The sequence below is a fragment of the Propithecus coquereli genome, unplaced genomic scaffold, assembly GCF_000956105.1.
Source record: "Propithecus coquereli isolate 6110/MARCELLA unplaced genomic scaffold, Pcoq_1.0 Scaffold35, whole genome shotgun sequence".
Classification (NCBI taxonomy): Eukaryota; Metazoa; Chordata; class Mammalia; order Primates; family Indriidae; genus Propithecus; species Propithecus coquereli.
In genome coordinates this window covers 445,828-462,219 of record NW_012149174.1, presented here as the reverse complement: position 1 = coordinate 462,219, position 16,392 = coordinate 445,828, and the positions used below count along the sequence as shown (strand labels likewise).

General features: G+C 37.6%; 1 pseudogene; it reads right to left on the bottom strand.

Moving 5' to 3' along the window:
• Positions 1 to 1,173: 1,173 nt before the first annotated feature.
• On the bottom strand, positions 1,174 to 11,949 carry LOC105815868 (annotated as a pseudogene).
• Positions 11,950 to 16,392: the final 4,443 nt, after the last annotated feature.

The following is a 16,392-nucleotide window of genomic DNA, read 5'->3' as shown; positions in this document are numbered from 1 at the left end:
CATTTGTGGATGAACAAATTGAAAGATAGTTAGAAGTTACTGATGAAACCAGGATTCAAACCCAAGCAGCTATCTCAGGAAACTACATGTAACTAGTCTCCTATGCTTCCCCACAATTATTCAGAGCAACATAAATATATTATAATTTTGAAAAATTCATATTAAAATTGAAGTGTTAAGTATTATTGAAAAATACATCCCTTAATGAAGTGCACAAGGGCAATTTTATGGTGCTTTTATTAAAGGAGGCTTCTCTAGCACCTGTATTTAAAATTTTTCATTGTTAACTATCAAAAGGGTTCAGGTTGGGAGAAAGGTATAGCCTTCTTTTGCAAAATGGGAGAAAGAGGAAGTGGAAAGAAGAACCAGCATGATACCTCTACCGTATGTGCTTTAAGAAACACGGAAGTTGGGGATCTGGAAATGGACATCTTGAAATGTGTGTCCAATTACCCACTGGAAAGTTTTCATGTGCCACCAAGAATGTGCTTATTCCATGTATTAGCAGAAATCATAAATGACTCCTTTTCTACAGATCTTTTAGCATGGAAATGGCCTTGGTCTTACCTGCTTTTCCAGAAGAGGCTTAGGACAGTGTGGGAGGATTGTTCGGAGGGTGGGGGAAGGTTGTTCACATGAGCAAGTCCATAGGGCACACTTTGATTTATTAGTCATGTGCTGCTCCCAACCAAAGAGAGGAAACATTAGCACAGTGAAGTAAGTGATAGGGGACAAGAGTGGGGACAAGATCAATCAAGAGAGCAGAAAATAAGAGGTGCAAAATCTGCTCCTGCCACTTTCAACACCCAGAGTGGTTTGTTTGTCCTTGTCTCTTCCCCTCGCAGAATGAGGGCAGAAAAGTGAAGGGAACCTTAACTCACCCATGAAGTCTGGAGTTGCTACTAGCAAACCAGCAAGCTGCTTAATCAAACCAGCTCTGGATTAAATTACTACCAGCAATAAGCTTTGATCCTCTTCATCAGAATAATGTGCATAATAGTGCTTATCTCCATATTCTTTGGAGAGGCTTAAATAATTAAAATTTACATGTGCTCTACACAGTGCATAGCACACTCTAGATGCTCAATCCACCCCAAAAATTATTACTGTGCTCACATCTACCTGTTGAAGTCTAATTTATGTTTCCAGACCCATTCAAAGGATCGCTTTTCCTTAGAGCTGCTCCATCTTCACTCCTTCCCTTAGGTCCATGCTACTCAATTCAATCTATGTAAGAAAGCAGCACTTTATTTATAAATTTGTTGTTGTAGCAGTTCCCAAACCTTGTTAGTTCTCTTAATGGCCAGGGAAGGTGTGTTGTTGCAAAACACAAATTTTAAGTCTTATGCAGGTATATTTTGATTCAATAGATCTGAGCTGTGACCTAAGAAAACACATTTTTTAAAAACCCACGGCAGCTGTTCTGATAACCAGTCACATTTAGAAAACCCTGAAAAAAATAATCTTCAATATTTTATGCAATTCTGAAGTCACATAAAATTAATTTTCTGGCATTTTTAAATGCTTCTTTTTGTTCAGTTTACTTTTGTATATGGTATGGAGGAGTGAATAGGTGGGGCTGATAACAAAGGAGTTTCAGTTTAAGGTTAGTTTTTGCATGGGGAAGTGAGTTTTACTTTACATACAATATTATCTTTATTTAGAATGTCCTGGATCAATTTTTTTTTTTTTTTTTTTTTTGAGAATGAAATCTATTACTGGCAAGACGATCGATTCAAGTGGTGAAAGTATATGACAATCTCTAAGTGTATGTAGAGTTATATGTTAAAAAAAATACAAAGAAAAAGTTTACCAAGTTCCCATAAAATACATCTAATTCAGTATGAAAGCTCTGCCTCTCCCCGGACATCTGTCCGTGGGTTTTTTGTGTTTTTGTTTTTGTTTTTTTTTTTGTACAAAATATCCCCAAATCAAAACAAAATACACGCACGCACAATACACACACACACATACGCACACAGGCACGATAACAAATTTTCTGTGACAATTACAAAAAAAAAAATCCTAATGCAAATGTAAAGCTCTGTAAACCTGGTCCCGTGAGAATCTAAGGTTAGTAAACAGCAGAAAAGCGGCCGCCCCGACCACCGGAGCGAGCGCACCTCACGGGCCCCAGCACGATGTGCACGGGTGTCCTGAGCGCGCCGTTCGTGACCACGGTCGGGAGCTGCCGGGCGCGGCCCTCTTGTGCGCCACGGCCCGGCCCGGCCGTTGGGCTCCCTCAGGGTCATCAGGTACTTGACCCTCGTGAGGAAGGACCCCTCCGGCTGGTAGAGGCGGATGACGATGTCCAAGGGGATACACAACACGGAGGACAGGGCCAGACCCCAGCCAGCGTGATGGCCCAGGTGGGGCACACGCAGGACTTGTCGTAGGTCAGGGGCACGTACTTGACGAGGGAGAAGATGAAGCAACCAACGCGAAGAACGGGCGTGATCACGGCCCAGCTGTGCTTCATCCAGGGCCCGGGCCGGTAGCACATCATGTCCTTGATACCGTCGTGAAAGTTGTCACCGCCGTGTATCCAGGGAATAACAAAGCATTCAGGGGGGAGGGGGGAGGGGACGGGTATTTGCGTACACAAAGAGTGCAACGCGCACCACCCGAAGGATGGACATATTTGAAACTCGGACTTGGGGGGCGGGGGGCAAGGGCAACATACGTAACCTAAACATCTGTACCCCCATAATATGCTGGAAAAAAAAACATTCAAAGAATGGAACCCGCAAAAGGCAAACACCGCTAGCTGCATAGTAGTCAAAGAGCTGGAACACATACACGCCACCCTCCATCACCATCGCAACCCCAGCAGGTAGCTGATGCTGCACATGATGGCGATGAAGATTTCCCCATGGTAACCCTTCGTTAGGAAGGGCGGGTAAAGGGCCACCAAGGATGTGATCTGTCCTTCGACTTCAACAAACTGGCAGTCCAGTCCGAGCAAGAGAAGCATGATAAAGAAAAAAATAGACCAAAACGTGGGCAGTGGCATCATCATCACAGCCTTGGGGTAGCGATCAAGGCCAAGCCAGGACCTGACGCTGCCACATCTGCAGTGTCCAACCCTTGCTCTTGTGCCATGAAGCCCAGGATAGAAAAAACTGCGAAGTCAGACACAAAACTGGTACCACTGTTCAGGCATCGCAGCAGCAAACAGATCCTGTACCGGTTGTGCTTGTACTTGTTGTAGCTCCCCAGCGAGGTCAAGGCGCCCAGGCAGACGGCGTAGGAGAAGATCTGTGTCCCGGCGTCGATCCACACCTGCCGGTCCTCCAGGCGGGTGATGTCAGGGTACAGACAGAACCTGATGCCTTCGCCGGCACCGGGCAGCGTCGGCCCGCGGATCAGCAGCGCCAGGAGCATGGCTAACGGGGACGTGGCCGTGAAGTAGACAACCTTCCCCGTGGACCTGACGCCCTTGCAGATGCACAAGAAACAGATCAGCCAGACCAAAAGCAGGCAGAGAGCGAGGTCCCATTTCAGAGCACCCAGGTGGCGGATGCAGGGGGACAAGCTCAGAACGTCGCGCTCCCAGAACTCGATGACGGGAAAGGTGAAGTTGCTGGTGCCAGTGGCGATCCACATGCTCTTGTTCTTGCGCAGGGTGTCCTCCATGCAGTGGGGCATGTTCCAGCTGTGGTTGCAGTGCGCCCAGGGCAGGTCCTCCTGGAAGGACTGGAACAGGTAGTACATGGCCCAGGCCAGGATGACGATGTAGTAGACGTTTAGGAGGGACACGATCACGATGGAGGCCTAGCCGATGCCAGAGAACAAGGGGCAGACTTTCTCCCAGTAGCTGATGCCCCCTTCAGAGGTGTACTGGCCGATGATTATCTCCAGGAAAAATACCTGTAGGCCGCTCCCGAACAGGAAAATGAAATAGGGTATGAGAAACGCACCTCCACTGTTTTTGTAGCAGAGGTACGGGAATCGCCAGACGTTGCCCAATCCCCCGAAGCCGCCAGCCACGGAGAGCACAAAATCGATCTTGCTGGACCACTTCTCCCTCTGTGGCGGTTTCCCCTCAGCCTCATCCTCGGGACGTGTGCCCGGGCTCTTCCCTGGCGATGGCTTCAGGATGTCCTTGTGGAAGTCTTTCAGACACTTCTCGTTGGTGGCCACTGGCCTATCAATTGGCTTATCAACTGAAAGTTACAGAGATATCAGGTTAATCTTTGAAAAGGAAAATTCATACTTTTCATTGTTTGGCACATCACAACCCTAAATGTCAACAGACATATCTTCCTAAGAGATATTTATTTGGAGATACACCTGAACTCACCAGTTTAACAAAAATATTTTTAAAACCATATACTTCATTCTCCTTACATTCTGAATAAAGGCAGGGAGAAGAGGAAGAATGAGTGGGAATGAAAGGGAGAAGAGGAAGGAAATACATATTTTTTAGAATGTCTGACAACAGTATCTGCCAAATTTGTATTTTTGGATGAGCTAAATATTTTCAAATCTCATTATATTCTTCAATCTACATGGAGCATGACATTCACATCAATGACTATCAATGTTTTCCTAGCAAGATCACTTACAAATTCAAAATAAATATTGCAAAGAAACAATTCAGAGACGGCCATTTCACAAGTGATGAAAATTTAATAAAATAGAGCAATAATGATAAGGAATTAGTAGCATCTGTGTCTATGTGCATATATTATTTTTCCAGATGCTTTTTTGGTCATGGAGATATTCTGAGTATATGAAATCAGATGCAATTATAAAAAACAAAAATAAAATTGCAAAGTGAAATATAAAGTTGAATATTTTCTATGTGCTGTTATTTAATTTCTCTTGCTATTATCTAGCTTAATCCTCAGGCTAATTAAAAAATACTGTGAATTTTGGAAAATGCAGAAATTTCACTTAAAAGAAAAACATTCCACATGGGCCTAAGAAGTATATGGCATATTGCCATGTTTCTGTCCATTCAAAAAAACCATATCTGGCTTTTTTTTTTTTGTCCCCAGTGTCTTTTAAAGACCTTTGTACAAAGATTAAACGGACAAGAGTGAGCTAAAGTTATTGAAAGATAAATTTTACCTGGAACACTTAGTAGAAATTAAGATGCTGGCACTTTTCTTCCCTGCCTCTTGAAAATTGTATTACAATTAAATATTCAAACCAGGCACGGTGGCTCAAGCCTGTAATCCTAGCACTCTGGGAGGCCGAGGAGGGAGGACTGCTTGAGCTCAAGAGTTCAAGACCAACCTGAGCAAGAGCGAGACCCTGTCTCCACTATAAATAGAAAGAAATTAGCCAAACAACTAAAAAAATAGAAAAAATTAGCCAGGCACGGTGGTGCGTGCCTGTAGTCCCAGCTATCTGGGAGGCTGAGGCAAGAGGATCACTTGAGCCCAGGAGTTTGAGGTTGCTGTGAGCTAGGCTGACGCCATAGCCCAAGAAAGAGAGTGAGACTCGGTCTCAAAAAAAAAAAAAAAAAAAAAAAATTAAACATTCACTTAAACATAAATACAATATAACCAATTTCCTCCTGGAGAAAACCAAAAGATAATTTTCAATTTTGATGCTCTTCTTTACTCATTTTTATTTTGATGACTGATGCCCTAAGCTTATTTTTGATTATATGTTTCCCTCTATATCATATTTCAAAAAGTTTCTTTTTATGACCTCCTGAAATATTGCAGGGCAGATTCAAACATGTCCCAAGCAGGCACTGAAGTTTTAATGCATTTTTATGGGAACCAGCCTCAGCCTCTGCAATACAACATTTATTCGTCCAGAAGGATGTTAGTGGAATGCTCTTCTATTTATAATTCAGTAAGCAAATTATTCCTATACTACAAGTATGTAGAATCATTTGCACTTTTCTATTTAATCAATTAGTTTATCAATGTCATAGAAGTATTATAAAATGCATGTTGTACATCTGAATCTCCATTGGGAATAAATCCATCATATTAGCTAATCTAACAACATAATGATGTCCAAATGGACTTTTAATTAAGTCTTTTCTGAAGTCCAAAACAACATTATTTTTACCACTTCCATTAATGTTGCCTTGACACAGATTAAATAAAAATGCTTGCTACCAGTGTTTATAATTCTAGCTCGCTACTTAGAACAACACACAGCACAAAGTAGACAATAAATATTAATATATGTTGAATCAATATATTGCAACTATCATTTTTTCTTTTACAAAGCATAGATACAATGAAGTTCTAGCACTATCTTGTTTTATAGTTATAGAAGCAAGTTATGTAATAATTGTTAATATGTACAAAGTGAAACGAAGAAGTAGGGGTAAGAAATCCATGAGCTGAGTTCTCCAGAACAATGCAATGTGGTAAGATTTACACGAATAAGCTGGATAATTAATTTACTTAAGAACATGACTTTACACAGGTAGACAATTTTAGATTTAACTACACACGTACCAATTCTAGTTTCACTTGATAAAAGATATCGTTGTTCTTGTCATTTATTTCTTAATTACAACAAATCACTCATACGATTGGGTGTCTCCCCAATTTACTTCTTTTCAATGCAATTTTTACTTATTTCAGACACATGATATTTAAAATTCTTCATTTAAATACTTGAGATCATTTCCTAGAGTTAAATAGTGGACTGAAACTACTGCGAAGTTTCTAATTTGGGGAACCCTATTCTACTTAGCTGAGACTCTCATTTAATTTTATTGTGCAGAAAAGAAGTTGGCAAACTACTGCCTGTGGGCCAAATCTGGCTGCAGCTGTTTTTGTATGACCCACGAGCTAACGCTGTTTTTTACATTTTTAAATGTCTGAAAAAAGTAAAAGGACATGATAAGTGAAAATCATAGAAAATTCAAATTACAGTTCCCCTACATAAAGTTTTATGGGAACACAGCCTCACTCATTTGTTTACATATCACTGCTTTCACACTGCAAGGACAGAGCTGAGGAGTTACAACAGAGACCACATGGCCTACAAAGCCTTAAATATTTACTATTTAGCCCTTCATGGAAAAGGTTTGCCAACTCCTAGTGCAGAGCATTTATCTCTACTTTCTTTCTGACATTATATTATTGATGCCCTTTTTAGTAGTTGCCTTTTTTCAAACTGATGTATTTTTGGCCATGTTCAGGAAGATTAGAAGAAAGTTGTACTGCTGCAATTACAATGACTCTCCTATGTTTGCATCTCAGCATTTTAAAAAAATTCAATAATTTTTCTCAGATTATAACGTTATTTGCTCTTTGTGGCCAAGTTCTATAACATCAAATATGGGACCTATTTCTAGCCTAATGATTTTCCCTGTAACAGGGTTAGAAGGCATTGTATCATACTTGATTTAAACATTTTTTGACAAGTAGAATGATATGTAATTAACAACCTACCACTGAAATAGCACCAACAAATTGATTTACCGTCCTCATAAATCAAATATATAACTAAAGAATTTTTAACGGACTTGCTAGGTGAACTGCATTGTTTTAAATCAGTGGTCCCTGACGTTTTTGGCACCAGGGACTGGTTTTATGGAAGACAATTTTTCCACAGCCAGAGGGTGGGGGAATGGTTTTGGGATGATTCAAGCACATTATCATTTATTATGCAGTCAAACCTCTCTGCTAATGATAATCTGTATTTGCAGCTGCTCCCCAGCACTAACATCACCCACTCAGCTCCACCTCAGATCATCAGGCATTATATTGTCATAAGGAGCTCACAACCTAGATCCCTCGCATGCTCAGTTTACAATCTGGTTCCTGCTGCATCCAGAATCTGATGCCATGGCTGATCTGACAGGAGGCAGAACTCAAGCAGTGATGGGAGTGTTGGGGAGTGACTGTAAATACAGATGAAGCTTCGCTTGATTGCCCGTCACTCACCTCCTGTGTGTGCCCAGGTTCTTAAAAGGCCATGGACTGGTACTAGTCCACAGCCTGCGGGTTGGAGACCACAGTTCTAAATTGTAAAAACAAATAAAAGTCTAGTTCGGCAAATGTCATTGTTGAAAAGAGGAAAACTGTGGACCAGTATCAGATCTTTACATTTCTTACTGACTAAAGTTAATAATAGTGTACTGTATATTCCAAAATTACTATTGAGTAGATTTTAAATGTTCTCACCACAAAGAATGGATAAGTATTTGAGGTAATGAATATGTTAATTAGCTTGATTTAATTAATGTATATAATGTAAACATGTATTATAACATCACATTGTATCCCATAAATATATACAATTATTATTGTCAATTAAAAATATTTTTTAAATGTTAAAAAATTAAATTAAAATAATGAGTAAAGGAATAAGTAGTAAATAAAATTTACTAGAATAATTGAGTAACTATTTTTTTAAAATGACAAGGTACCAAAATATATTAAGACAAATCTGAAGAATTATTCATAAATATAAATCATAAATTAATTTTAAAAATAAGCAAGTATTTATCTGATTTAGTGTGAGGATGGACTTTCTAAAGCTTTTACAGATAAATAAGAAAAGTATAAATTATCTGGGGAAAAATGGACAAAGGAAAGCCTAATAGTGTTAATTTTGTGAACAATGATACACATTAAACTGAAATTTTAAAGGGTCAAATATATTTGATTATCCAGAATTTCATATGATTGATTCTAATACACCAGTGAGGGTGGCTTGCTAAAATTTCTGGAAGGATGTATGAAAATAAGAGCCTCAGATATAACACAACCTTGGTGTCATTTATTCTGTTTTATTTATTTCAAGGAAAATTAAGAAAATTAAGAAAGAGCTTATGATTTATTTACACTGATTCTATCCATACTGTGTTTAAAAATAATTCATTGGAAAAGTCCAAAAGTCCAACAATAATATAATGATTAGATAAATGATAGAACATCTTTATGGTAGAAGTCTATATAGCCAGTAAAATCAATGGGAGAAAATTTGATCATGCTAGACCACCAGGAGGTGTTGAAAGGGCTGTTGGAAATGTCTCCTTCTTTTCCTATTCCTCACTAACTTTTCTTCAGAATTCTCCCTCTCTACTTACCTCTGCTCTAACACAGTCTTGCTCCACCTTGTGTGATACTACTTACTAATATTGCTCAAAGATAGTAAAAGAATGGAAGCTGGGAAAAACAGAGTACGTCAGCTCTAAGTGGTTCACACAGCTCAGGCAGCAGAGCAATGTCTTCACTGCAGAGACAAAGAGGAAGGAAGAGTCTGTGATGTGAAGGGTGTCTGGGGGTGGTAAAATTCTGGACCGAGGGAAAAGGAGAAGGAACACAGGATAGCTCAGGGTCAGTGGAGGTCGCAGCTGAGATGGAAGGTAGGGCTCCTCAGCCTGAGGATGAGCTCTGGATGGAGTCAGTAATAAAAAGTAAGGACCAAGGCAGAAACCATTTTCAGTCACTGAATTTTTTTATGCAAATGTTCCCTGGCCATGTGAATATAGCTTTTTATACTGTGACATTGTCTTATTTTAGAACATTACCTAGAAATATTTCACATTATTTAAAATTTTGCTTTCCTTGCCTAATGTGCTAGACAATAAAAAGGCATTCATTGTTTTTAGGTTTTATTTGCTCTTTAGGACAAGGAATTTTTAAATATTTAGATCTTTATTTTTTAAAAAAATAGACATGAAACACTGGTCAGGTGTAAAGTACGATAGTAGTGGTGGTAGTAGTAAAAAATAGTGATGAAACAAAATTTGTAACCAGTGAAGGAGAAAAGGTTGTTAGCCATAATGATTGTCTTGGCAAGTAATTATTATTGTTTTCTATTTCAGATAGGAGACTGTGAAGATTGAAACAAAACCTCCTGATATTTTATGTTGTTCCTTACCTGAATCACAATAAAGGATACAGCAAAATTTCATTCATGTAAGAAAGTATTTTTTTTCCTTCCGATAATACTGTGGTGTATTGCTCTTGGAAATAAATGTATACCACAGAATAATATGGGTATAATATGTTAGAAGGGAAAAAAAGAAACTGGAGTTAAGGAAATAACCGTATCTTCATTTAAGACACAATTAAATGTGAAAAATTCTCAAAATGCTTATAAAATGCCCTTAAGGTCCAACGTCACTTGTAACATTTCCTATGGAAACAAGGGTCAGTTTTTGTAAAGTCTTAGGGTTTTCATGAATCGCTGATTGAAATACAGTGCAGTTCCCCACCCCCGCCCGCCACACACACAGTATGGACTTACAGGAAGACCTTTCTCTGTCTCAGCTACAACTCCTATGATGTCTTTCCTCCTGGAAGAGGAAGAAAAGGACCTCAATAAGTCTCCAGTGGAACTAAACCATCAAAGAATAATTACACTGGATAAAGTTAAACAGGCAAGGAAGACTTTATTCAAGACTATTACAACAGGGAAGAAAGACTAAACTCCCTGAAATAGAAACAAGAGAGTTTTTAAAAAGTGCTGGGGTGAGCTACTGGAAAAGTATTAGAGGACTTTAGGGCCAAGGTTGGTCAGTGTGATTAGGCCATTTGTGTCTGATAATTGGAACTTATGGAAGTCACAGACACTCGGAAAGAGGATGCTATCGTTCTTGATGATTACATATCGTCGGAATGGCTCCTAGGTCCTTGAGAAAGACATTCCTGGGTTAGAGAAGATTTTCATCTTGAAGGACCAGACAAATCTCTTAAAATCAAAAGCTTTCTAAAGTGAATGCTGTAAGTAAAGGGAGGTCAGGGACTTATAATTAGAAAGAAACCTGTGTCAAGCTGAGGGGAACACTATCGCTGTCTTAGTTAGCTGCCTCATGTGACCCACCAGCACACCAACACTTGGGCTACCAATTCATTGCAGTGGAGAAATTACCCAATAGAAGACAGACAAGCATAGAGTTAGAGGTGTTATATGCTGGTGTAGTGCAATGATGCCTAACTCCTTCTTAAGGCTTCCCTACATTTGTTAAGAAGCAATGTCAGGAGTCAAATTTAACCCCAGTGTACATGAAATATTAATAATGGATGATGATACTGTTTAATATTTAGAGGCAGAAAACCAAGGCTGTATTCTGGCTCCAGCCTTAAACCTGCCATCAACATACATTTTGTTTTGTTTTTCTAGCTCCATGGCTCAAAGCAGGAGCATTAGAAGCCAAGTGTATTTCCTTTTATGGTTTCTGATTAACTCTGGAGAATCCTTTAAACAATCTTTCTTACTTATTTGAATTTTGACCTCAGATGCTTTTAATGACTTTAATCAATGGCCATGGAAATATTTTTTCTCTACTCAAAGTAAACTGTTAGTGAGAATTTTGCCTACTTGTTTATTTGAGGTCTCACTTAATAAATGTGAGTACAGGTGATCCCGGGTTATGGACAAGATACGTTCCTGAGAACATCTTTGGGTCTGATTGGTATGTAACTCGGATCCCTGATGAACAGTACATATATGGTCATAATGATAGTGACAATACTATAATGGGTCATATGTGGTAATAATAATAGTGTAATATTATAATAATAGTAATACTCCTGTACTGTAATAAATTACAGAAACTATTGTGCCCTTTCTTTTAATTCAAACAAAGAGAACATAAAAACAAACTCATATGAAAAGTTTAGATAGAAGATAGAAATTTCAAAAGAGAATATTAAAGGTTAACACTCATCTAACGTTGTATCATCACTAGGCTAATAGGCATGTTATGCTTATTTTGATCTTCTAACCAAATAAATAATAACCTTTCCATTTCAATAATTAAGACACTAAGCAGCTTAGTAATAATTGATGCTTTCATTGGAGCACTGCCTTTCACATGTCGCATTATTCTCACTTTATCCTTGTTCCTATAGTTGAGCGACTGAAGCCTGATGCTTTCCCGATGAATGCAGGCATCTGGCCTTTCTCCAAATGCTTAATTATTTCTACTTTCATTTCCATTGTAATCACCTTTCTCTTCACTGCAGGCTCACCTGGACTTGCAGTGAGCTTTCGGTTTGGAGGCATGGTCATAAGGGTAAACACAGACTTACAAATTCGAATAAAAGAGTTAAGACAAAGGTGATGCTGTGCACAAGCGACCATATGAACAAGGAGACTAGCCGCTAGTTAAAGAGGCTGCACCAGGGACCGCTTACGCCAGGCAGGTTGTGCATATGCATGGAAGAAACTAGTTCCCAAATTATTAATTTAATTATTTAATTATAAATTATTAACCTCATGGGGAGCCTTGGGAACCTATTTGTACATACAGAACTCCATAAGTTGGTTGTCCATAACCTGGGGACTGCCTGTACTTAATGTCAGGAAAAATTGTCTCCTGATGAATTAGTTGGTTGTTTACTTTTTGATAAGAAGAATTTTCCAATTCTTTTTATTGAGACAGCACAACTAAAAAATTAGTTAATCTTTAGGTTCCTGGAGCTATATTTATGTGTAGGAATCCCAGCAGCAATACTTATGGCTGTATATCTTAGGCGGAGTTACTTCATTCTGTGCCTGTTTCATCCTATCTAACATATGGTCATCAGTAGAACTTACTCAACAGGACTCTTGTGACAATAACATGAGTTAATGCGTGTAAATCTTCAAACATAGTAAGCTGGCACGTTGTAAACCTGGTACATGGTAAGCTCATATATATACCATCATTTTATTCTCTTTCTTTCTCTCTCCCTCTCCCTCCCTTCTTTTGTCCCTTTCCTTCCTTCCCTTTCTCCTTCTATCTCTTTTTGTTTTACTTGAGCTACAAGAACAGTCAGTGCTTAAGCACAGTGTCTACGCAGTACATAAAGTACTTAGAAAACGCCTCGCTCATGGTAAATGCTAAATAAGTGCTGTTGTTGATATTATTTTCTTTATTCTGAAAACTGGTATTTCCTGTGTGGACTAGGATTTTATTGTTCACATTTTATGTGTTCTTTATTGTGGGTTCTTCAAGCATTTCATAAGAGTCCAAAGGAAAATAAATATAAAATAAACTATAGCAGAAAATAATCCTCCATGGGTGAGAGGTCAGAAATAACCCTGTGAGATACTATAAAACTGTACAAAGCACTAAAAGACGCAGAGCCTCTGCTCTTTTGAAGTTCATACATTGAGAAGAACACTTGATAAAACTAAACATAGTATGATGCTCCTAACACATAAATACAGAAGTTCTGTACTATTTAAGGAAATAAATTTCAGTAGCATAGTGCAAAAAGTTTATAATGAATCTTTGACAGTAGACTGTGCCCACATGCTCAACTTTCTGTACATTATTTTGAATAAAGGTTTGAAACTAATAAGAAAGTATGAAAAAAATTTATGACAGAACAATGGTATCTTAAGGATATTGAATAAAACAGAGAAGATGTAGATTCTAATTACAGCCCTGCCAATAGATAATTTGTTATGAATTCTCGGGCAAAATACTTTCTCTCTTTGTACCTTATTTTTGTGTCGAGCAATGATAACAACACCTGTTCTGCTTACCCAAAGGGATCCTGTGCAACTCAAGTGAGACAATGAATATGAAAACCTTGGTAATACACTATATAAACATATGCAGTATACTAATATAACTCGTAGTAGAATTAGAAGATCACATTTTCAAAATGTTATAAATTAGTTGCAGTATCTTAAAAGTCTACAACTTTAAAGCAAACAGATGGATAAGAATAGCTTTAGATGCCAAATTTACTATGCTGTGTTTTCTTGTAGGTGTGCCTGAAAATAATATCTAAAAAGAAATTGCAGAAATAAAATATCAGGTGTCCAAATAGTAAATTTCAAAAAGGCTTATTATCAAAGAAGCAAAATAATAAAAATATCAACTAAAGAAAGCATAAATGGATTCATCAGAATCATTTATTAGTATGCCGCAACTGCGCATAGTTCAGAGGTAGCATTTACTACAAGGGTTACAAATCTCTAGGCTTGCTGCTTGATATTGTCGATGCAATTAACCTTAACCATTTTTGTCTTCTACATACTGATCCTTAATCACTTCCATAAATGCATTCCTTCCTCTTTGCTAAAATGGCCTTTCCACTTTTAGTTGATGAGAATGTTCATAAATGCTTTGGTTTCTACTGTCAGATGGAAAGATCTCTTATCTAATTGGCTGTTTTTTAAATATCTCTTAATTGCAACTGGTTCTTGTATGTAATTTCCATTCCATCAGTTTCCCTTTTCTCAACTGCTTCCTATTTATGTTCTATAGACTTTATGAACTTATAATCATGTTTATGACAGTGAGCAGTTATGATCCTTTTACGGTATTTTGTAGAATTGGTGGCAATAGATTTTCTAGGTGATGAACTGCTAGAATTATAAAAATCATTGAAATTTTAAAACATTATGGAATTATTAAGAAAAATTATTACTACAACAAGGAAAATAGTGGTTAATTGTAAAGCACATTACATGTTGCTTAATTCTAGAGTCCCAGGGGAAAGGAAAAGGGTTTTTGTTTGCTATGTATATTTAAACATCATAAAGGAGAATGTCAAAAAACAGATGCCATAATCTTGCATAAATTATAAAATCAGAGGTTTTATAAATAGTTTCAGTATTAAGAAAATTGTGTTGGAAGGAGAAATGAAACTGAGACAAGATAATAAGGCACATTTCTGAAATATAAAGGGGGCCGAGAGGACCAGGTAAGGGAAGCCTACTAGATTTTTGTGTGTTCTATCACAGAATAAGCAAATATTATAGTTCATGTGCTGGAGAAGAGATTCTGGAAAAGGCTGGTGGCATAGGTGGAAACTTTTATTCTATGGTTAAAAAGAAATAAAGATATTAACAAGTTTATGACTTGTTTTTTCATCAAGTAACATTTATGTACCCTCATGCCTCTGAGCCATGAGTTCACTATGAGATGGAAGATAATATATATAAGTAAAAATTATACAATCAGTGTGCTGAAGATCTGCGCACAAGATTTCTTTTTACCACGTGACGAGAAGAAATAATCCAAAATCAGAATTTTCTTTTTTAACAAAAAAAGTGCTCAGTTCATGCATGTATGGCTGTGAGGATACTAGACTACGTAGTAAGATTTGAAAGAATATTGTTTCCTCCACCTCCTTTTAACCTAACCATGCCTTGAGACCCCTTCCTTGCCCAGAAAATAGAAATGCAGATGACAATTATCTCATAAAATTTGAGTAAGCTTTTACTCACACATTTTTCCCAAAGAGAAAAGCTTCCAAAAAATAGAAGGATGTGGTTAATAAAAGAGTAAAGAGTGCAGATTGACTTTGCAACCCACAGGAATGATGTAGATAAGGATGATGAAAAAAATGATAAAATAGCACTTAGTATGAGTGGGAATTGAGTGCTTACTATAAACCAGGTGCTGTGGAAAATATGCTATTCTGCCATGCACATGTAAATATTGAATATGCCATGAGGCCTATATTTTAAGTTAGGTGACTCTAAAACTAACCTCCAAATTTGGTGAAAATCCATATAAACATAATTATTTGGTGCAATAATAGATGAATTGACAGAACTATAATTTTATTCATATGGATATTATTTTAAGTTCTGATAAAAGCACCTAAAATTCAGTTAAAATGAAATATTAATAGTAAATAAATACTTATTGCTGCTTTATCATTTTCTTTCAGTGAGCCAGGAACTTAGTTGTAACTCCACAAATGAGGTATATTACCTCTCTTAAGTCATACGGGACTCATTTTTTAGCACTCCAATCTAACGGACTTCTAGTGGCCTCCCTAAGCACCTAGCTATAGACAAAGTGAATTAGGCAATAGGGAAAACCCAGCTCATTAGGATCCAATGTGCTGTACACAGAATTAAATTAAAGAGTCTCATCTCATCAAACTCAAGAATTTGCCATAACACAGAAAATGATGAACAAATGCCATTGTTTCACAACAGAAGATGGCTCAATCTTTTGGATTCACAGTATAACCTTTTGGTACACTATACAACCTCCTTTTTTGATGTTTCTCTCGTTAATTCACAAGATCATCAGAGTTTTTCAAAGGTTACAGTCTAGAGTTTTATATGGATGCCCTGGGACTGGGCTGCTCAATGTGTTTCAAGTTATTTCTTACCACATTTCATCCAAATGCTTCTCCAAGTGTACCCCTGTGCTTAGACTGTAAAAGTTGTTTTACGGCAAGGTGGGAGGGGGCTAAGAAAACAGTGGAAGCGAATCAGGGCATAGATAGAGATGTTAAATTAGAGCTTGTCCAAAGCTCCATGTATTTCCTGAGGTAAATTTATATCATTAAAATTCTGGAAAATGGGAAAGTGCTTTTTGTCTTTATTTTGTAACCATTCACCAAGAAAATGATAATTAAAGCCGCTGAAAATAATTGACATATTTAAGAGGAAAAATGTCTAACTTCAGATGAGTTTGTTAAAATGAAAAGTTCTTAAACCACGTAACAAGAGAATTCAAGAAAGTGCAACTATTTTTATAAGAAA